A 22,023-nucleotide genomic window follows, 5' to 3' on the forward strand; every position below is an offset into this window, starting at 1 on the left:
GTGGAGCTCTGAGTGACTGGAGTTACGAGCAAAGTGGATCTCGGAAAAGATGTTGCTTAGAAAAAATGGAGTTCCGAGCAGATGGTGCTCAGAGCAAGATGGAGCTCAGAGTGATTGGAGCGCTGAGCAAGCTGGAGCTCAGAGCAGACGAGCTCAGACAAGATGTTCCTTAGAGTAAGATGAAGCTCTGAGCAGATGGTGCTCAGAGCAAGATGGAGCTCAGAGTGATTGGAGCTCTACGCAAGCTGGAGCTCGGAGCAGATGGAGCTCAGAAAGCATGTTGCTTAGCTCTGAGCAGGTGGTGCTCAGAGCAACATGGAGCTCAGAGTGATTGGAGCTCCAAGGAAGCTGGATCTCAGAGCTGATGGAGCTCAGAAAACATGTTGCTTAGAGAGTAAGATGGCGCTCCGAGAAGATGGTGCTCAGAGCAAGATGGAGCTCAGAGTGATTGGAGCTCCTGGCAAGCTGAGGCTCAGAGAAGATGGGGCTCCAAGCAAAATGAGACTCAGAGATGTTTTTCACAGTAAGATGCAGCCCTGAGCAGATGGTCCTCAGAGCAAGATGGAGCTCCGTGCAGATGGCACTCAGCGCAAAATGGACCTCGAAGTGATAGGATTTCCAAAGGAGATGGCTGTCTAAGCAGATGGTTCTCAGAGCAAGCAAGATGTAGCTCATTACAGATGGCGCTCAGGGCAAAATGGAGCTCAAAGTGATTGGAGCTGCAAAGAGCATGGATTTCTGAGCAAATGGTGCTCAGGGCAAGATGGAACTCAGAGTCATTGGAGCCCCAAACAGGCTGGAGCTCAAAGCAGATGGAGCTCCGAGCAAGATGAAGCTTGGAGAAGATGTTGGTCACAGTAAGATGGAGCTCAGAGCAAGATAGAGCTCAAAGTGATTGGAGCTCTAAAGAAGATGGATCTCTGAAGAGATGGCGCTCAGGGCAAAATGGAGCACAAAGTGATTGGAGCTCCGAAAACCGTGGATGTCTGAGCAGATGGTGCTCAGGGCAAGATGGAGCTCAGATGGATTGTTTCTCCAAGCAAGATGGAGCTGGGAGCAGATGGTCCTCAGAGCAGGATGAAGGTCAGAATGATAGGAGCCCTGAGCAAGATGGAGTTTTGTGCAAATGGAGCTCTGAGTAGACAGAGCTCTGAGCAGATGGTGCTCTGAGCAGATGGTTCTCAGAGCAAGATGGAGCTCAAAATGATTAAAAGCAAGATGGAGCTCAGAACAGATGGAGCTCCAAGCAAGATGGAACATAGAGATGTTGTTCAGAGTAAGATGGACCTCCAAACAGATGATCCTCAGAGCAAGGTGGAGCTCTGGGCCAATGGCATTCAGGGCAAAATGGACCTCGAAGTGATTCCAGCTCTGAAGAAGTTGGTTCTCTGAGCAGATGGTCCTCAGAGCAAGATGTAGCTCCATGCAGATGGTGCTCAGGGCAAAATGGAGCTCGAAGTGATTGGATGTTGCTCAGAGTAAAACAGAGCTCTGAGCTGATGTGACTCAGAAAGATGGAGCTCGAAGCATATGGAGCTCTAAGCAAGATGGACCACGTTGAAGATGATGTTAAAGGCATGATGGACCTCAAAGTGATTGGATCTCTTAGCAAGGTATAACACTTGGAGCAGTTAGAGCTTTCAACAAGATGGAACTTGGAGCAGCTGGATCTCTAAGAAGATGGTGCTCTGAGCAAGATGGAGCTTGGAGCAGATGGAGCTTGGAGTTATTTGAGCTCCGAGTAAGGCGGATGGAGCAGCAGATGGAGCTAAAAGCAAAATGGAGGTTGGATCAGATGTTGCCTGGGGTATGATGGAGCTCGGAACAGTTGGAGCTCTGAGCACATGAAGTTATAAGCAAGAGGGAGCTCATAGCAGATGGAACTTTGAGCAAGATGGAGGTCTGAGCGAGATGGAACTCTGAGGAGATGGAGCTCTGAGCGAGATAGAGTTTGGAGCAGATGGAGTTCCGAGCATGATGGCACTTCGACCAAGATAGAACTCAGAGCAGATGGAGCTCCAAGCAATATGGTGCTCTGGTCAAGGTTTAGTTTTCAGTAGATGATGCTGAGAGCAGATGGTGCTTGGAGCCATATGGACCTTAGAGCAGAGGCAACTCTGAGCAGGATGGATCTCAGATCACATGGAGCTCCCAGCAAGGTGGAGCTCGGATTAGATGGAGCTATGAGCAAGATGGAGCACAGAGCAGATGGAGCTCAGAGCAGATAGAGCTCTGATCAAGTTGAAGTCCTTATGAAGGTTTAAGTTGGAGCAGATGTAGCTCAGAGCAAAAGGTGTTTAGCGTTAAGATAGAACTCGGAGTGATTGGAACTCCGAGGAAGATGGAGTTCGGAGCAGATGGAGCTCCAAGCAAGATAGGGCTGGGAGCAGATTGAGCTTGGAGCAAGATGGAGCTTGGAGCAAGATGGACCTCTGATCAGATGGAGACACATTATTTGTGGTATGTTTCATTCACTCATGGTGACTTTTTAAACAACACATTATTTAGACATCATTTGGTGCCACGTCTGACCCACAGACCCTGGCTGAGTGAGGAATGAAAAAATATACACAGACACAAGTTTTTTCCCTGGGCCCATGACTAGGGTACCAGGTCATTCACTGACACTGAGGAGGATGCTGTGAAGAGTCACAGCAGCCACAGCCTTGACAAGCAAGTGTTGCAGGCATTTATTTAGTACAGATTTAATGACAAAGGCTTTGAGTCAACACAAGTTGTGGGTGATTAACATAGTCACCCTCTCCAGAGAGAGCAGTCCTGTGCCTAGATGATTAAAAGCCAGGTTCCAAGGCCTAAGCAAACTAACTTGTCTAGATCAATTCCCTTTCATTTCCTTGTTATCTGCGCTAACATAGTCACCCTCTCCAGAGAGAGCAGTCCTGTGCCTAGATGATTAAAAGCCAGGTTCCAAGGCCTAAGCAAACTAACTTGTCTAGATCAATTCCCTTTCATTTCCTTGTTATCTGCGCTGAGAGAATTCAGCTCCCTTCAACCAAATCGTCTTCCAAAGCTTTTGCAAAACCTTCCGGCCTTCCAAGAAGGTTTGCCTCTTTTTCCTATAATTTCTCCCACCACCCTGACCAATCTCCTACATCTCCCCCTTTTCTTTTTTTTACATCAGGTTTTGTTGACTGAAGAATACAGATGTGTGCAGCAACAGGTTTGTCTGGTGCAGTGGTTATGACTTGTATTCCTGCTTTGCATCCTAGAATTAGTAAATAACATAAGACAAACACAAACATGAGTATAATCAATAACATTCTTTTCCAGTCAAGGAGTGACCCTCAGGAGTGGGTATCTATTCAGGAGAGATGTTCTTGCACATCCTGCCATATGGCTGTCTGTTGGACGTGTAGATATACGACATTTAGGGATTCTAGAATTTTAGTTTTAAGTCGCCTTATGTCTCCTGATAAATTATTATATATGGTTCCCCACAGGTGTTGTTTCACTTCATCCCAACTATGTATTGATTGATACCAAAGTAGAGAAGCGACACAGATACTCTTATGCTCCCAGTCACAGTATAATTGCTGTTGGAATGCCAGTGCATATTGTCACTTCCCTACATATTCTAAGGCAGCCCTGAGGGCTTGTGGGCATACCAGAATCTTTTGATCTTTACCCTGCTGTAAGAGAAGCTTGTTAGACACATTTCTGGCCAAGTTATCTGCAAAGGTAGCTATTTGTACTGGTTCAGTAATGGAGGCCACAGCAACACTAGCAGTTGCCAAGGTGACTGTGGCTGAGACTATAAGGACTATAAATGTGCCTATGAATCTTTTGTGTCTGACCTGGGGCAGGGCACATTCTAAGGTGGCAAGAACAGAGGAACATTGCCAATTGCATGTCAAATTGACTGGTAGGAGTGCTTCAGATTGTCTCCTTAATACCATGACTCTTGTGGTATTTAAATGAGATATATTGTAATTAGTGAGGCATGAGGCAAATGAAGTCTGTCACTGCACTTGGGTCACAAACATGGATTTTTGAGGTATAATGGAAATATTGGTTCCCATAAGGAAAATATGTGGATGGGTAGTGCAAATTAGGCACTGATCTGTGTGATTAAGAATAAAGATCATAGTATAATTGTTACTGGAATTATGGTATATCCCATGCCTGGTGTTAAGGGAGATGCTAAGGTGTCCCAGGCACCATAAAGTGGCTTCGGGTGGCATGGACTCTACTTGGGGTCTGGGATATCCTATCCCTCCATCGACTCAAATTATAGGGGAACAGGACGTGGCTATGAAACTGTGATTGATACCACGATGAATGCAGACATCAGTATGGTCGCTCTGAAAATGGCATTGGGGGTTTCGGTCTAAGATATTATAATTGCCTATCTGGAGGCTATGAGCTTCTTCCCTGTGACAGACTTCCCAGCAAAAGTGGAATCCATTACTTTCCCTTCTACATTCTTTAGCATAGGAAGGAATGTTGGGAAAAGTGACATTGATTGCATTGCCTGGTTTAAGGCTCCCTGCAACCAAGAATGTGAAGGCATTTCCTTTGCCATGATGCAGCCATCACAGTGTTTGGGCAGGTACACAGTAAGGGTTAGAACTATTATAACTTACACACAGTGGGAGGATAGTAGAGTGATATGTAGTGTTACCTGGCACCTTAGTCCAATGTGTGTCATTAATGAGGGACCCCACTGGGGCAAGTCAGTCACTCCTAGCCCAGCAGTTGTGTTATTAGAGGCTGGGAAGGGGGTGGTCTGCCCAGGAAGCAGGCCGGAAAAAAGGTGGATCTAAGAGATAAGCCCAATAGAGTGTAGCAGGTATGGGTTGCAAGCAAAATGAGAGCATAAAAAGGATCAACACCCTATGTGAGTTGCAATGTACAATAGAGAGCATAACAAGGAACAAATTATCTGGAGTGAATGGTGTTTGTGTCCAGAGCAGGATTTGCTCAGCCTCCTGAATTGTCTTCTTCAGCATCCCCCAGGTAATGTCCGGGGCTTGTGTCATCCAAAAGAGCCGCATCGTCCAGAGCTGCGTGTCCTACAGGGTCATTCTCTTCATTTCTGGTACTGGGATGGGTCCTAGCCATGCCGTGGTATGGTTTGATGTGTCCTGCTGGAATCCAAAGAGGACTTGAGAGGATGTGAACAGACGCATATCCTCTTCGCCATGTTAGCAAATCACTTGGACCACACCCATATATTACTGTTTGCATCTTTCCATAAAATTGTGGGTTTTATTCTTGAGAGGTTTTAGCAAAGTGCTTTTCAACAGCTGATTGAAATTTATCACTTAAGTTTTTAAAAATTAATGATAAATAAGGCTTGTGCCAATAGTGTTGCAGGTTCCTTACATTCCCCCCCCCCCTTTTTTTTTCTGAGCGTATTTTTAAGGATGCAATGGACACGTTTTACTATGGCCTGTCCTTAGGGGTTATACGGGATGCCTGTGGAATGTTGAATGTTCCACGTGTGACAAAATTGTTGAAGTTGTGAGCTGGCATAAGCCGGACCATTGTCAGTTTTAATTTTTGTGGGCTGCCCCATAAACGCAAAGTTAAAAGATGATGTTTCATGACATATCGGGTGGACTCTCCAGGTAAAGCATGTTCGCTAATTAGGTGAGAATTGGTATCAATGGATACATGTACATATCTTAGTTTTCTAAATTGAGGGATGTGTGTAACATCTGTTTGCCATAACTGATTAGTTTCTAGTCCTCTAGGGTTAACACCTGTTGAAGGAGGGCATGTGCCTGTGAGCTGGCAATCTGGGCATTGCAGGATAATATTTAGTCTTTGGGTAAGTTGAAATAGTTTAGTTAAGTTCCTCCAATTTTGGTGGAAAAATTGATGCGATTGGGTGGCTTGGTCAAGCAGTGATGTCATAGCTTGAAGGTTTGCTTGATCACTGACATGAACTGGTGGGCCAGGGAGTGAGCTGTGGGCTTGAGTATGTGTGATAAAAATAGGATGCTTACTTTGATCTAGCAATTGCTGAAGTCACAGAAAAATTGCACACAGGGTGGGGTCAAGAGTAGAATTAATGAGGGCTGTCTCAAGGTTCTGCAATAAATAGAGTAAGCAGAATCACTAACAATGTTGATAGACTGAGTGGAAAAGGTCTCCAGGGCCAATATTAAGGCTCCAACCTCAGTTCTCTGAGTGCTAGTAAATCCAGAACAAGTAAGGAAATTAGCCCCTTTTCCATTTTTACCAGAGCCATCAATAAAAAGCATGAAAGCATTAGGTATGGGGGAGTGAACTAGTTTTGTAGGCACAACTACAGGGATACGAGATAAGAACTGAATTAGTTTGTCAGCAGGAAGGACATGCTCTATATGGCCTACATAATCAGAGAGTGTTATCTAAAGACCTAGAGATACAGGCTGTACTGCTTCAAATTGCTTTTTACTTAAAGCAATTTTGATGACATCAGGGTCATAACCTAGCAGCTGTTTGCATCATCTGTGGCCTGAATAGATGACTTTCTTAACTAACTGGATATAGGGATATAAAGTATTAGTCCCAGTATGTGAGTCAAAAGCCCATTCTAGGAAGTGTAGCACTGGGGCCATCTGTCCTATTAATTCTGTTGGGGAATGTTTAGTAGGGAAAAAAAAAAGCAGTTGAACTGAGTATTTTGAGTCTATGCAATCTAGTTGTCTCTGAGAAGTAGCTTGCTCTATTTCCTCAATTTCTCTTTTTGCTGCAAGAGTTAAATACCTGGGAGAGTCTAGGGCTGTATTGCCCTTTAGGTTAGAAAACAGTCTTTGCAGCTTATCAGAAGTGATGCACAAGGTGGGGCAAAGCCAATTAATATCACCCAGTAATTTTTGATCATCATTTAAAGTATGACAGTTGCTAGTATTTAACTTAAACTTTTGAGGTCTTACTGACCAGGAAGTAAGTATGTATCCAAGACATTTCAAAGGAGAGGACATTTGTAGTTTTTCAGGTGCCAAGATTAAACCTCTTAACTGTGTATTCTTTAAGACAGAGGCATACAAACTTAAAAGTTCTGGCTGCGTTGGGTCTGCCAGTAAAATACCATCCATAAAATGAATAATCTTGTAATTAGGAAATTGTTTTCTGCTGGAGAGCAAAACCTGATTTACGTGATACTGACACATGATAGGACTGTTTAGCATTCCTTGAGGAAGCATCTCCAATGCAGTCAGTGAGCTGCCCTTTCATTATTGATGGCTGTTATGGTAAATGCAAATTTTTCTCTGTGCTGTTCTGCAAGGGGAATAATATAAAAGCAGTCTTTTAAGTCAATAATGAGTATAGGCCAATTTTGAGGAACCTCTCTGGGGGAAGGGAGGCCCTGTTGAAGGGGCCCCATAGGTTGCAAATTAGCATTGGTAGCCTATAAGTAATGTAAAAGTCTCCACTTGGCCAGATTTGGGGGAATGATGAAAATGGGTGAATTCCAAGGACTTTGATGGTTCTATATGGCTGGATTTTAATTGCTCCTCAACTAATTCATGGACTTACTGTAATTTCTCTCCCTTTAAAGGCTACTGTTCTAACCAAATACGATTTTGAGAGAGCCACATTAGGGTTATGGGAGGGATAATAACAGTGGCCATTATTAGAAAGGGGTCTGCAGAGTGACCCCCCCCCATTGGGCTAATATGTCCCATCCTCAAAGATTAACAGGGATGGGTATGATTAGATGTTGTATAACTGATTTTATTCCCTCTGAATCACAACATGTTAGGGGGCGCATGCTCTGCTTGGCTGTGTGTGCTTCCCTGATGCGTACAATTGTTTGTTTCTGACCAAGTTTCTGGCCAGTTTTGATCACTAGTGATGGAAATGTCTGCCCCTGTGTCCAATAAGCCAGTAAAATTTTTATTTCCAATTTTTAAGGTAATCATGGGTCTCTGATCAGGAACTAATTGATTTCAATATACTCCTGTGGCTCCCGTGCTTCAAAAACTTCCCTTTCCCCTTTCCTTTCCTTGGGTATTGTGAACCCAGTATGGTTAAAGTAGTAACTGAGCTATCTTTGATCTAGGGGGAAGAACATACAGACCTTTACATTCCATCATAACTAATATCTCACCTTGATAATCACTGTCAATTACCCTGGTGAGCACACTGATTCCTTTACTGGATAGGCTTGATCCCAGATTCCTACTGTTTCCAGAGACAGTGGGTCCCAGATTCCAGTACCCTTTTAGGGTCTTGTACTTCTTTTAACACTAATTCATTGGGGCAGAGTAAGTCCAGTCCTGCGCTGTCACTGTTGGCTGCTCTGAGAGAGAGAGGACTGTGGGCTTTGCATCCAACTGAGGAAAGCCACTGGCATTGCTCCAGTTTGGAGCTGGGCCTGGGGCTGGACCCTCAGGAAGTTTCCCACCTGATTACTTAGGGGGTTGCCGTTTTTATCAAATTTGGACCTGCATTGATTTGCCCAATGTTTCCCCTTTTTACATCGGGGGCGTATAGAAGGTGGTTCTTTTCCTGAGTTGCCTTGGTCTCTACTATTGGGGCATTCCCTCTTCATATGACCTGGCTCTCCGCATAGAAAACAATTTGGGTTTTTCTCCCTTTTCATTTTAGGAGGTCTTAATGCCATAGCCAATATTTTGGCTTTGTGTGTTTCAGTCCCAACCAGTTGACATGCTTGTATAAGTTCTCCAACTGTGGCTGCCTTTCCTCTGATTGCCTGCGTTGCTTGCTGGCAGTTGACATTAGCATTTTCATAAGCTAATTGCAACAATAAGGTTTCAGCGGCCTGGGCATGACGAATTTGTCTCTTAATTGCCTGGGTTAACCAATTGATAAATTCAACAAATTGCTCCTGATGCCATTGTTGAACGTTTATAAAAGATCCCTATTGAACTCCACTTTTGGGAATTCAGTCCCAAGCCCTGAGAGCGTGCAAAGACACTTGTGCATAGGCTTGGGGAACAAAATTTAGTTCTTGTTGTACATGGGCATGGGGACCCCGGACATGGGGATCCCTGCCCTAGAGCATAACAGGTATCATGTCTTGCCTAGTCACTTGATTCTGGTTGACTTGTTCACACAACTCATCATATTCTGCCTTCCAGCAGAGGTATTGGCCGAGCTCCAAAGTTGTTTTAGCTAGCACTGACCAGTCCCATGGGGTCATGCAGAAGTTGTCTGCTATGGCTTCAATTATTCCTTTCATAAATGAGCTAGTGGCTCCATTTCTTTTCATGTTTTTTCGTATCTCTTTATAAGAGTAAAAAGAGATGAGTTCATGTACCTGATTGCCTTTTTGGTCTTGCATTACTGGGTAGGCTAAGAGCTCCCCTTCTAATGCTGCTTGCCTAAGACAGGGTCCCATAGCTGTAGCGTATCCCTTGTCTTTTTTCCAATTTATTTGAGGAAGGGGATCAGGCAGAATCTCCATTTCCTCTCTGTTATTTTTGCTTGCTAATGGCTGGACTGAGCGGGAAGGAGAAGGCGGTAAGGTAGGTGATAGCTCCTCTTCCCTTCCCTTTTTTGGGCTCTTCCATGTAGAGCAGGACCAAAGCAGCCCAGACTAAGGGCCATAACGTTAGAGATGTTATTGAGAACCATTGCCCTTGTACATGATGTTAAGATTTCTCCCCACTTGTTCCCAGAGCTTTACATCTAGCCTGCTTTATTCCCAGAGCTCTACTTCTAGCATGCCTATTTCCCATGGGTTATGAGAAACAACAGTTTGCATGGGGTCCCTTAATTGAGCCTGTGAAACCAAGGTTCCACGTACTTTAAGCAGCTGTTTCAATACTTCTATAAACTGTTGCTGCTGATCTGATAACCGTTGTCCCGTGATGAAACCATAGCCTGAACAATTCCCTCAAACTTGGAAATCCTAAGCAGACATCAATGATTTGCTTACTGACAGCACAGTCTGTTCACCTTCGTTTTTAAGGGTTCCGTCATGATTTGTTGCAGCGTTCCTTACACGGGGTACCACCTGCTGGGTCTGACTTGCAGACCCTGGCCCAGTGATGGAAGAAAAATGTACACAGACAACGGATTTTTTGTCTGAGCCTGAAGCTAGAGGACCGGGCTGCTCCCAGACAAAGAGGATATCGTAAAGAGTCACAGCAGCTACAGCCCCAACAAGCCTGTGCTGCGGGCATTTATTTAGTACTGATTTAATGATAAAGGCTTTGAGACACCACAACTTGTGGGTAATTAACATGGTCCACCCCCCTTTCCGAGAGAACAGTCCTGCATGCAGATGATTCAAGGCCAGGTTCTGAGACCTAAGCAAACTAACTTATCTAGATCAATTCCCTTACACTTCCTTATTATCTACCCTGACAGAATTTAGCTACCTTCAGCAAAATCCTCTTTTGAAGCTTTTGCAAAACCTCCCAGCCTTCCAATAAGGTTTACATCTTTTTCCTATAATTTCTTCCATCACCCTGACTGACCTCCTACAATTTGGGGAAAAAAATAAACACTCAGCATTTGTCTTTTGCAATCTTCACAGAAGGAAATTCTAGCAGATTTTACTACAGACTTCTAGTGAAGGAGCAGACCAGATCTTTATTGGCAACATGTATTATGATCCCAGTCCTAGAATGGAAAGTTTAATGACAGTTTAGGTCTCAACAAAATACACAATCCAAGAGAAGACTTAAGGATTCCTACCTCAAGCTCATTGTCTTCAAATATCAGAATGGAGAACTACTTCTCAAAGGTTATAGTATCTCCTTTCCTTTGGTTTTCAGATTTCTAATATAATTCTTTTATTTTTCTTTTAACAGATGAGGACATGTCCAGGAGCACATTAGAGATCTTATAAACCAGGCCTCTGACCTTTGGGAAAGGGATGCTAAGGGTTGACTCTGCTGGGGTGTCACCTGGTCTACATTCTCAGCTCTTCCCTTTCTTGGGACCCCTGGCCTCTATTTTCCTTCTCATTTTTAGGCCTTGCTTTCTGAACCTTTTCAGTTTACTTCCTCTCACCTAGAAACCATCAGACTTCAAATGATCTTGTGATGGGGATATCAACCTCTTTCTTTCCCTCCAGGACAACCAAGTCCCTACATGTCTCCTCTGGACACCATGGGTTAAACCTTCCAAGATGAAACAACAATCGTCAAATCCTCACCATGACAGGAAACAAGGAGGAAGGACCCTGAAGACCCTCGATGTCCCTTCTCAGCAGCAAGCAGCTTCAGAGAATGACCTCTGTCCCATCTTCCAAAAGATTTCTGAGCCCCAACTCCTTGAGGGAGAAATGTAAGAGTAGACAGTCAATATGAGCAGGCATGAAGGGGGGTATCCATGTTGGAAAAAACGCCCAGGAGCACCTTTTAGGATGCCCAGCACTCACTCCATGGTCGAATTGTCAGAATGTTGTTAACTAGATCATGATAAGGAAGGAAAAAGGCAAAAGAGAAATTCCTGAGAGCTGAGCAGGCACAATTAGTACAAAATTCATGGCTATACCTTCTGGGGTGGCAGTAATAAGCAGTGCCACCATTAGATAGGATTCATATCGATCACTGGTTCCAGTGCATGTGCATTAAACACAGTAAGGGAGGATCCCCCAAACTTTGGTGAGAACTGGGTAAAAAAAGAACTGAGACAATAGAAGATCACAATGCAGAATGTCTTGGGGGTGTTTCTAGCAGTGTCAGCCCACTCCTCTCTTGGAGTGTTCTTGTGTTTCTCCAATTAAACCTTTGCTTGCTTTACAAATTGGTCTTTTGGGTAAATTATTTCTTCCAAGAAGACAACCAAAGATCTCCCAGATCAATAGCATCATCCTGTGATTTCACACATACTAAGAGTCTATTTCTGGGGATCATAAAGTGAATACAATAATGACAAGGTGTATCAATTATAGAGTTGGTAAGGAAAAAAAATAGTTCAACTATGCTTGACCTACTAAGAAATTTGTCTAAGGTTTGACTATTTTTCAACTGGGGAAAAATCACAAAAGCCAGGTGCAGTGGTGCACAACTGTAGTCCCAGCTACTCCAGAGATTGAGACAGGACAATGACTTGAGCCCAGGAATTCAAGGCTGTAGTGTGAAATGATGGTGCCAGTGAATAGCCACGGCACCCTCTCACTGCAGCCTGAGCAACACAGCATGACCTTGTCTCTTGAAAAGATAGCAACAATTATAAAAATTGTTTCAACCAAAATAAATTGTAAGTTTTTTGTCTCATTATTATTTCAAAAATTTAATCAATGCACTTTAACTTATAGTTTTGATGGTGTTTTTATGATCTCCTTAATGCCCAGAAAATATAGGTCCACGTTAAACGAGGCCCCAACTTTTTTTTTTTTTTTTTTTTTTGCCTGGGTTCATGTCCTAGCACATCACAGAAAAGCAAATCTAATGTTAAGAAAGTATTGCATCAGATACAGCTCAAAAACAATTTAAATGGTTGTTCTAATACATAAATTACAAGCTCCTAGCTAGTCGGAAAAAAAATCATATTTCTTTGTGTTATTTCTCTACAAAAATGAGATGATGAGAATTTCAGTGCTTTACAGTCATGAAATGTTGCCACAGGGTGAAAAAAGAAAATGAATAATGCTTCTGTAAACTGTTAAGCATGATGAAAATGTAAATGTTAATCAGTTTTTACCAGCAACATCTGGTAATATGTCATTTTACAAGATGACAATGAAAGAGTATACAAATGAAGATGTAGTGCCAGAGGAGATTTTTGAGGTAAGTGCTGTTTATTTTTAGTATTTCTGGATAACTTGAAAAATTGTTTAACAATGTAGTAGTTCCAAGGTAGACTTGGTTTCCTTGTGAGATACTGGTTTGCCAAGTCATGTTAGACTTAATAAAAGATTTAAAGTCGTTCTGTGGAGATCCAAAAGTGTGATTCCATAATCACTGCAGGATGCTTTGAAAGAATCCTAATATAGTTGCTGTCTACTAAATTTTTGAGTTACAGAAAGAAGATAATTTGTAGAGTTGCTGGTAAATATAAGTTGATTTTAAACAGTGATGAACTTTCTGTATGCCTCTTTTATGTAGGATCTTAATATGTCGTTTTCAAACAGTTAAAACCCATTTTTTCATTCTGCGATGAGCTAAAGGAAGGCATAACAAGCAGTCGGTGAAGATACCCAGAAAGTAATGCATGAATATTAATTATATCGATCTAGTACTGTTAGACTGCTTCTTGCAAATGGCATTTGTCATGGCCACAAGATCCAGAAAGATAAAAGAAAAAGTTGTTTTTTCCACCAAAGATTGGCAAAAATCTGGAGAGGGAAGTGGATATATACATAAAGGTCATCAACAGAAAACCACTTTGAAGTTTAAAGTGTGTGGGTTCTTTACAGACAAATATGGTTCCACACTATGAAGACTAGAACAGATTGTGTTCATGTATAGTAAGCAAACACAATCTAATGATAACTTGCTTCTAGAAGATGTGGAAACAAATGTCACTTCAGGTCCTGCAAAACCCTGGTGAAATGCCTTCATGAATAGTTCTAGGCAGCATATTTGAAACGGCTAAATATTTGCCTTATGACTCAAAGTATATTGGGTTTCAGAAATGAAAAGTCAACACTGTGGGATGAGAGTAGGTGATACAATGAAGACTGAAATCAAGGACTTTTATCATGTTTTCTTCTTGTGGAGAAATCGGGAACACTTAACACCTAACAAAGTTCCATGAGACATTTTCTACTTATTTTGGCCCTGAAGACTGAAATGATTATTCTGTGACAGCGCTCAAGTACCAAACAATAAGATATGTGAAATACGTTAGCCCAGGGTTTGTTGTCTCTGGCGTGACTAGATCCTTTTTGATGAAAGTGCCTTGCCTCACATTTCAGATGTTAGATGTAAGCGATACAACCCCACAGAACATAAGTTTAGCAGAAGATACTATTAAATGTAAAGAGAATTACCCAGAATTCTATATTGATTGTCAGGGGACAATACTCATTTCTGTAATCAGGCATACTTTCTTTGACAAAGTTTATGATATCAAACCTCAAAATGGCAGCCAGAACTCTGTGGTGTTCACTCTACACACTTCAGAGCCCTACAGTGTAGTAAAGGTGACAGCCAAGATAGAACAACACAAACACACAGTTTTATGACCATTCTTTGGAAGTTGAGACTGAAAAGTGCATTCACTCAGATTATATTCCTTTTAGCACCTCCAGGTGTAATTTTGATGGTACTTTGCATTGGGCTGATGACACAATATTGAAACATAAACTACTGACACTGAACTTCAGCAGTCCAGTAGCAGGCATGTGCAAGGCCATTGAAAAAGTAAATACTGGTGATTACATTGCCACATGTTTTTCTGCATGGCATCATCTTAACTATGGACATGTGCTTTGACAGCAAGATATTTCTAGTATTTAGAAATGGACCTTATGCATCATATACTTCATAAGAGCTTGGAAAGGTCTCACCCAGGTATTACCAAATGCCAAATATGTCTCTATGTATGCCATGTTGACCAACAGCCAGAATTTGTTGTGGGGGAGATGCTGATCTTGGCTGGTAAGGAATTGATATGGGGGTGCCAGCTGTCTCTCGCTGTCTGGGAGTTTGCTGCAAAAAGAACAGTGAAAGACACTAAGTTTACTGCCACCTTTAGAGAAACTTGTCAAAGAAACACTCTTTAATTATCCCCATCTTAGTATTGTAGTCATATGTGGCCAACACCAACCTGGGTTTTTACAGCAATTATTGCATAATGATCACAATCCCATTCAAGGTCACATTCTAAATCTTTGATTCTACAAAAACCCTGTCTGATAATGTCCTAGAGACCTTTCGGTAGCTAAAAATCAATGAGTTTGAAAAGTAATTTGAATTTGGCGTGCTCACTTTTTCAGCAGAATCCACTGCTGAGTCTTCCTCTGTCATTGTATTTTATATGTGTGGCTGTCCCTCGTGCTGTGTTGGAAGTCAATGGTCCAGAATGTCAAGTTCTGCAATTACCTATGTACAGAGCAAAGAGAAAACTCTTCAAGTCAAAAGAGCATGTATTGTGTCGGGGGGCTCTCTAGCCTTGGATTCGAAACTATCATATTACACAAAAGAAGATGGTTCTTTTTCATATTTTATTATTAATTTTTGTGGGTACATAGTATTTATGGAGTACATGAGATGCTTTGCTACAGGCATGCAATGTGAAAAAAAGCACATCATAGAGAAAGGGGTATCCTCTCAATCATTCTCTGAGTTAGGATAACTATAGCCTGAGCACCCCTCCCCTGGGCACCCTGACAGCCATTTATAAGAAATTTCTGACAGTCTTCTGCTTAGGGCTTAAAGAACAACAAGTCAGAACTCCCCTGCCTCAGCCAGTCAGGACTCATCTGCATCAATCAATCAGGGTTCACCTGTATTGACTAATCAGGATTCAGCTATATCCACCAATCAGGACAGCACGAGTTTCAGTCCTTCATTTACATAAATGAAAGTAATTGGAAACGTGGACAGAAACTTTTACCATAGAACCCAAATGCTTTCTTAGTTTTCTAGAACCTACTTTCCTTTTACACCGAAGGCTGCAACTCCCCCATTTACAAACCGTTCACTGAAATAGAGTAACTTTCCACATTCCTTTTCAAAAACTTAGTTCACAGACATGAACTAGCATTTCACTAAGCAGGATGGACAGATGGCAAGTTGGCACATGAGAAGACATGAGCCTTTTGTGGGAGTGTAAATTAAAATCACGGTGAGATGTCATGACACACCCATCAAATGCCTTCAACAAAATATAGGAACAGCATCAAATGCAGCGAGGCTGTGGAGGAATGAGCTTTCTCACACATTGCTGGTGGTAAGGTAATATTGTACTGCCACTCTGGAAAACAGTGTGGCAGTTTCAAAAAAGAAAACAACAACATCCAAAACATGCAAGTGAAGCATGGCAGAATATGCCACCCCAAAACATGCCACTTTAGCATAAGGGTTAATTTGAGCTAAAAGCACTTGAAAAACAGCAGACACAAGGAAGATGCCCTGACCTCCCCTTTTTCTTCCTGAAAGTAGGAGGTCAATCTCCCATGGGAAAGGCACCCTCCCTGTACCAGGAGGAAGGAAGCCATTCTTACCACCAGAGGCAGGGAGTTGGGGCCAAGAGGAATCTGTATGAACAAATCTTGTTAAACTAACCCTCATCTGCCTCATCACTTCTCCACAATGAAGTGTCCTAGCCCAGACCCCATTGTCTTGCACATTTTCACAACTTATTCTTTGTCCAACCTAGTATATAAGTGTTCAAGGCTAACTGCTTCTTCAGATCTTTCTTTTTCCTATGGGGTTCCATTTACATGTGCAAATCTGTGTGCTTTTCTCCTGTTAATGTGTTTTATGTCAAATTACCTCTTAGGCCTAGCCAGAGACACTAACAGTAGAGGTAAAGTTTTGCTTCCCCTGCATCAGGGCCATGTAACCCAGCAACCAAACCTCTGGGCATTCACCCCAGAGACAGGGGAACTTGCTGTGCGTGAAGGGCTGATTCAGCACCTCTGGGGCCGAGGACTCCCCCGACCTCTGCATGTGAGGGGTGCCCAGGCTCCAGCAGGAATTAAAATATTTCCCAGCCTGAAACTCCTCCTTCCTTATCTTCAGTCAACCAGACACCCTTCGTGGATGGAAAAACTTCATTCAGTGATTTTATAACAATGACAAATAATAATGGTAATCATTACAATAATGACGAACAACAGCAACAGTAACTATTATTATTATTAACCTCGGGGGATGAAAGGGTAGGGTTCAGACCTCGGCACATGCTCCTGGAGAATGACCACCTACCCCTGCTGGGTCCCAGGGTGGACTGGAGTTGGAGCCCCAGGTTTGCACATGCAACATGCTCTGTGAAGGCAAGGGGTGAGCAGCAGGAGGAAAGGAAAATTGCCCTAAGATGGTGTGGCAGACCAGTGAGGACCCTGGGAGGGGTAGTGGGGGAGGCGCGTGCACGGAGAGGGACCCAGGTCAGGCACCTGCTGCCTGGTCAGTGAGCTGCCAAAGCTTCCTCTACAAGGACTAGACTCCTGGTCCATGCCTGCCTACCTGGCCCCAGGCCAGCAAACTGTGGGCACCAGTTCACGGTGCACAGAAATATGCACTCCGGATGAATCGCACACCTCAGTGTTAAACTAAAAGAGAAAACCTCAGGAGAGAATGTTAAGTTTTGTGTCCCCTGGAGAAATGTTCTTCAGTTGGCAGAGCAGAAACCCAGGTGGTAGGCAGTTGTCTGGTGTGGTGCCAGGGCAGAGTGCTGACCTGTTAGAGCAGCCCGGAGTTCTGCCAGCTGTGACCCACTGCGCCGCCCTCTGCATCTGCAGGGTAACACCTTCAGGTTTAGCACCGCAAACCCAGGCATTTGGAGCCTGTTGGGCCAACATTGCTGATCAGGTGCAGATGGGCCTGTTGACTTCACCTGAATTGTAGCTGCCAGCCTTCTTGAGAAATGGGGACACAGATGTGACTCAGCAGGCTGGGGCCTCGGGTGCACCATTACTGCCTGAACACACATCCCCTAGGCACTTGGGGCCCCCAACACCCAAAGCGGCCACGAGGTGCTGGGCCTCCCTCTGGCCAGGGGGAGCAAGGAGACAGCGAGTGTGGCAGCCAGGGCTAGGCCTCAGCACTCCCAGGGTGGTGGGGATGTGACGAGTGCCGTCAGGCCAGGTCCACTGGGAAGATTTGTAGGACTGGGGCTGCCTGCTGGCCTTGAACCCTGACACCCATCAGCGGCAAACTACAGTTTTGCGGAGTTTGACCCTCCGGCACCTCTCTAAGATAGCTAGGCTGGGACAGGACTGGTAACAGCAGCACCAATGCCTGTGTGTCCTGAGCAGGGGGTGCTGCACTCACAGGCTCCAACCAACAACATCATTAACATTTTTCCCCACTGCAAGGATCATGCAAACCCTACCAGTTTCACTCCAATGTTTTTGAAAAACATACTTGAACACAGAGCCGGGAGTTTTGACAGGTAGGCTTTAGGAACTTTGTCACCGCCGCCAGGACACAGGGATCTCCTGATGAGGTGCTCAGGGACCTGTGGGGTCCGGAAGCCAGGGGGTTGGGAGTGCCTGGAGTGGCTGGCAGGGAGGCATCAGAGCCACACCTCCTCCTCCCCTAGTCACTCCAGGAGACCAGGGAGGGGGCATCTGTCATTCTCTGCCTGTCACTTTCTTCACCCCACCACCTATGCATTGAACATAGACATGAGGATGCCCCGTCTGGAGTCAGCCACAGCCACTGCTCCATCAAAGGACTCTGCACCGGAGGCCAGCAGGATACCCTGGGCTTCCTGCAGGGGCTAGGCCATGCAGGGCCCCAAGACAGTGAGAAAGGTTCAGCCTGGAGGTTGGTGGTTAGACATAGGTACTCAAGGGTCCCTTTAAGGTCTTAACCCTAGGATCCCATGGGGTCCCATTGCTGTGGTTTGAATTTCTCAGTCTCTCCCTTGATTTTGCTGATTTTGCCTCTTTATAGATTATTTCCTTTTGAGTTTTCTCCACTTCCAAAGAATTTTTTGTTGTAATTATTTTGGACACTGCCTGAGGACTGAGATTTTATGGTTTTCAGGAGTTATGGTTTTCAATACATCTTTATGTTCCCTCGTCTTGTTCTCCTAGAAGCTGGCTCTGTGCTGTTAGCTGCCTCCACACATGTGCCCTCCGTTTGTTAGGACTCAGGTGTCACATCTGAAATGGGGTCTAGCGAGGTAGATCTGCAAGACCCATCCCTTGGTTGAAGTAGCAAGCCCTGGAGGGGCCCAGCAGGTGCTGATAAGCTGACCTGTGAGAGGCTGACTATAAGATGACAGTGGCCAGACTATATACAAAATTCAAACTCTGAGCCACAGTCTGCAGCAATCAGCCCCAAAGCCAGCCTGGGATCTGCAGCAACAGCCCAGGAAGCCAGCCTGCTAGAAGTCAGAGGTGCAGGAAGCCAGCCCGCTAGAAGTCAGAGGTGCAGGAAGCCAGCCCGCTAGAAGTCAGAGGTGGAGGAAGCCAGTCCGCTAGAAGTCAGACATGCAGGAAGCCAGCGCACTATCTCCAGTCAATCCAGGGAGCCTAACACCACCCTGTAACAATCAGCCCAAGAACAGCCAGAACTTGACTAGTAACAGCTTCCCTAATTTTTGTCCAGGCTTCCGACTTAGAACCAACCAGAAAAAGTGAAATCTGCTGCCCTAACTGACCACACAAGAGACACTATTTCTGGTCAGCCACCCCAGCTTCCCCAAGCCAACAGCCTCCACTCGGAGTGTACCTGGAGCCTCCCCTTTTCCCACTGTGAACCTTTCTCATCCTCTGCCTGCCTGCAAGTCTCTACCAAAATGCAAGTGGCAATGGCTGACTCCCTTGCTGGAGCCTTTGCGTCTCTCATTTGAGTGGTCTTTGTTTATCTCCAGGCTGCTTCCCATGCTACTATGGATGGGCATTTCCTGCCCAACCAGAAAGATTTCACGTGCATGCCTGGGGACGGGGCGTGCCCAGGTGCATTTCTCCTGCCTCCTCTTTCTCTCTTTATCCCGCAGTCTTCCTTCTCACCCAGCTAGCCACAGGTGTCCACACGGAGCACAGTCTGAGGAGAGAGCCAGGTCAAACACAGTCAGGTTCTAGGTGGAGCTGAGTAGTGTTTGACAGGAGCCAGGTGCTCCCCTAGACAGATCTTTACATCATAAAAATGATTTTGTGCTTGAGGATGTTGCTTCAGATCCACCAGGCATGAAGTCACCACCTGAATTTAGGAAGAAAACATTCAATAAAGAGACCTTCTTCACTTTGGTGAAGAAACATTCAATAAAGAGACCTTCACTTCACTTTGGCATCCCTCTCCCCATGTGCCTTCTGAAGCTCCTGTAGCAAGCCTGCAGACAGGTTCAGAAAGTGTTTCCAAGAGGAAGAGCAGAACAGCTCTAATACACACACACACACACACACACACACACACAGAGTCAACATGGGGGAGAGATAGAGGAGAGTGATGGCATGCAGTGTCTGAGAGAATCTAGTCATGAGGATTAAGGGAAGGCTCCCCAGGCGAGTGGGAAAGGTGAGCAGTGTTCAGCCTCTCAGAGGTGTGGATGGCAGTGTCATCCAGGCAGAAGACAAATGCACAAGGCTTGAAGCCGGAGCAAACAGCTTCCATATGCAGGAGCCCAAGTGCCAGGCGCTTCTATGGCAAATCCAAGAGTGAGGCAGGAGGGGTCAGGGCCCGGCATGCCAGGTCAATGACTTCGTGGACCCAGCAAACCAAGCTAGACAAAGAGAGGCACGTTACTTCCTTATAATATTTTTAATTAGAATAGTAATATTTTCTCTTTAATGCAAAGAATAAGAAATTCTTAAATAATATCTATCCCAAGCCCCACTATCCAGAGACACTCACACTGCTAGAGTTTTTAATGTATCCTTCAAGAGATATTTTCTATATAAACAGAAGGCTGAGATGTATATGCCGTTTTTTGTGGTCTCTTCCACCAAAACTTCCTCAAAGGTATTAAGAGCACAACACTTGAAAGCATGTTCACACAGAAACGTGTACACAAACTTTCTTAGGAGCATCATTCATTATAACCAAGAAGAGGAAACAACCCAAATGTTCACCGACTAATGAGTGAATAAACAAAACGTGCTCCAGCCACACAATGCAGCATTCACACGTAAGGAACGCCTCACCGTGGTGAACACCGGAAACAGCACGTTCAGTGAAAGAAGCCGGTCATAAATGACTCCATTCATGGAAATGTCCAGAATAAGCAAATTCGCAGAAATAGAAAGTAGATGAGCAGTTGCTTAGGTCTGGAAGGGGTGGGGAGCTTCGTGGGATGACCTCTGATAGGTATAGGAAGTCCTTTCAGGATGCTGAAAATGTTCTGCAATTGACTGGATAATGGGTTCCTGGCTCTGTGAATATACTAACAACAGTTAAATTGTACACTTCAGTAGTGAATTGTTTGAAATGCAAATGATGTCTCACTAAAGCTCTTATTAAGAAATAAATGAGTTGATGGCAGATGACTATCAGGATTATGAGGGTGACATCACAGAGAAGGGGCTGTGTGTGTGGAGGGGCCAGCACTGCACAGGATGCCAGCTGTCAAAGTGTCCTCTGATGGAAAAATAGGAATTGCGGCCTGAGTAATTAATGAGAAGCTGGCTGTCCTGAATTTGCAGCTAGTAAAAACTTTGTAAGGCAGGAACAAGCTTGGTTTTTCCATAAGCTGCTGCATAAGAGAATTGGCTGGAAGAAGCACCATTTTGCAAGCACTTACTGTCAAGAAGCAAGAAGCACGAAGCACTTACCATCAAGTAAGAGGGACAGGACTCCCAGTAAGGGGGTAGCAGAGAGACGGTGGCAAGTGGACAGATGCACGATACACTTGGGAGGCGACACTGACAGAACATATTTCTGGGGACATGCAAGGAGAACTAGGAAAAAGCATAGGTCATATCAGAGTATGTCAAAAACAGTGACAGGAGAAAATAGATAATCTAAATTGAGGAATGCTGATTTGAGAACTCTCAGACATGGAGTATTGGTGGAGAAGCCAAACTCTGTGAAATATTTGAAAGAGGTTTCCTATGAGTGAATGAGTGACCATGGCCTGGGGAAACAGTCTCAGAGGTCCTGAGGAAGCATTCCCAAGGCAGTCGAGTTACAGTTTGGTTGTATACATTTTAAGGAGGAAAGAGTTCTAGGCAAAGACATAAATCAACACATGGAAGGTGTACATTGGTGTGACCCGAATAGTTGGGACATCTTGGAAACAGGGGTTTACAGGTTATATACAGATTCAGAAATTCTCTAATTTGCAGTTGGTTAAAGGATTAAGCTCTGTCTAAAATTTGATGTCAGCAGAAAGGCATGCTTTAAGTTAAGAATGCTATGTAGCAAGGTTGATGGCCTGCAGGCCTGACTAAACCCTCACCTGGCATGGCCTTAGGTCTTGTTTGTAATTTGGTCTTTTACTGACACAGACTCTGCCTTGTCAGTCTCAAAATCTCTAATACTAATGTTGGAGAGTTGCACCTAAACTCCAAAAGGGAGGGGGTGCAAA

General features: G+C 44.2%; 1 long non-coding RNA gene across 2 annotated transcripts in view; it reads left to right on the forward strand.

The window, feature by feature from the left end:
* The window catches only part of LOC115894874, a 31,330-nt gene extending 19,665 nt beyond the window's left edge, over positions 1-11,665 (forward strand). For both annotated transcript variants that reach the window (XR_004055094.1, XR_004055095.1), the window contains exon 5: positions 11,006-11,665. This is a non-coding gene — a long non-coding RNA (uncharacterized LOC115894874). The remainder of the gene's footprint in view (positions 1-11,005) is intronic.
* The last annotated feature ends 10,358 nt before the right edge of the window (positions 11,666-22,023 follow it).

The sequence above is a fragment of the Rhinopithecus roxellana genome, chromosome 19 (genome assembly GCF_007565055.1).
Source record: "Rhinopithecus roxellana isolate Shanxi Qingling chromosome 19, ASM756505v1, whole genome shotgun sequence".
NCBI classification, from domain to species: Eukaryota; Metazoa; Chordata; class Mammalia; order Primates; family Cercopithecidae; genus Rhinopithecus; species Rhinopithecus roxellana.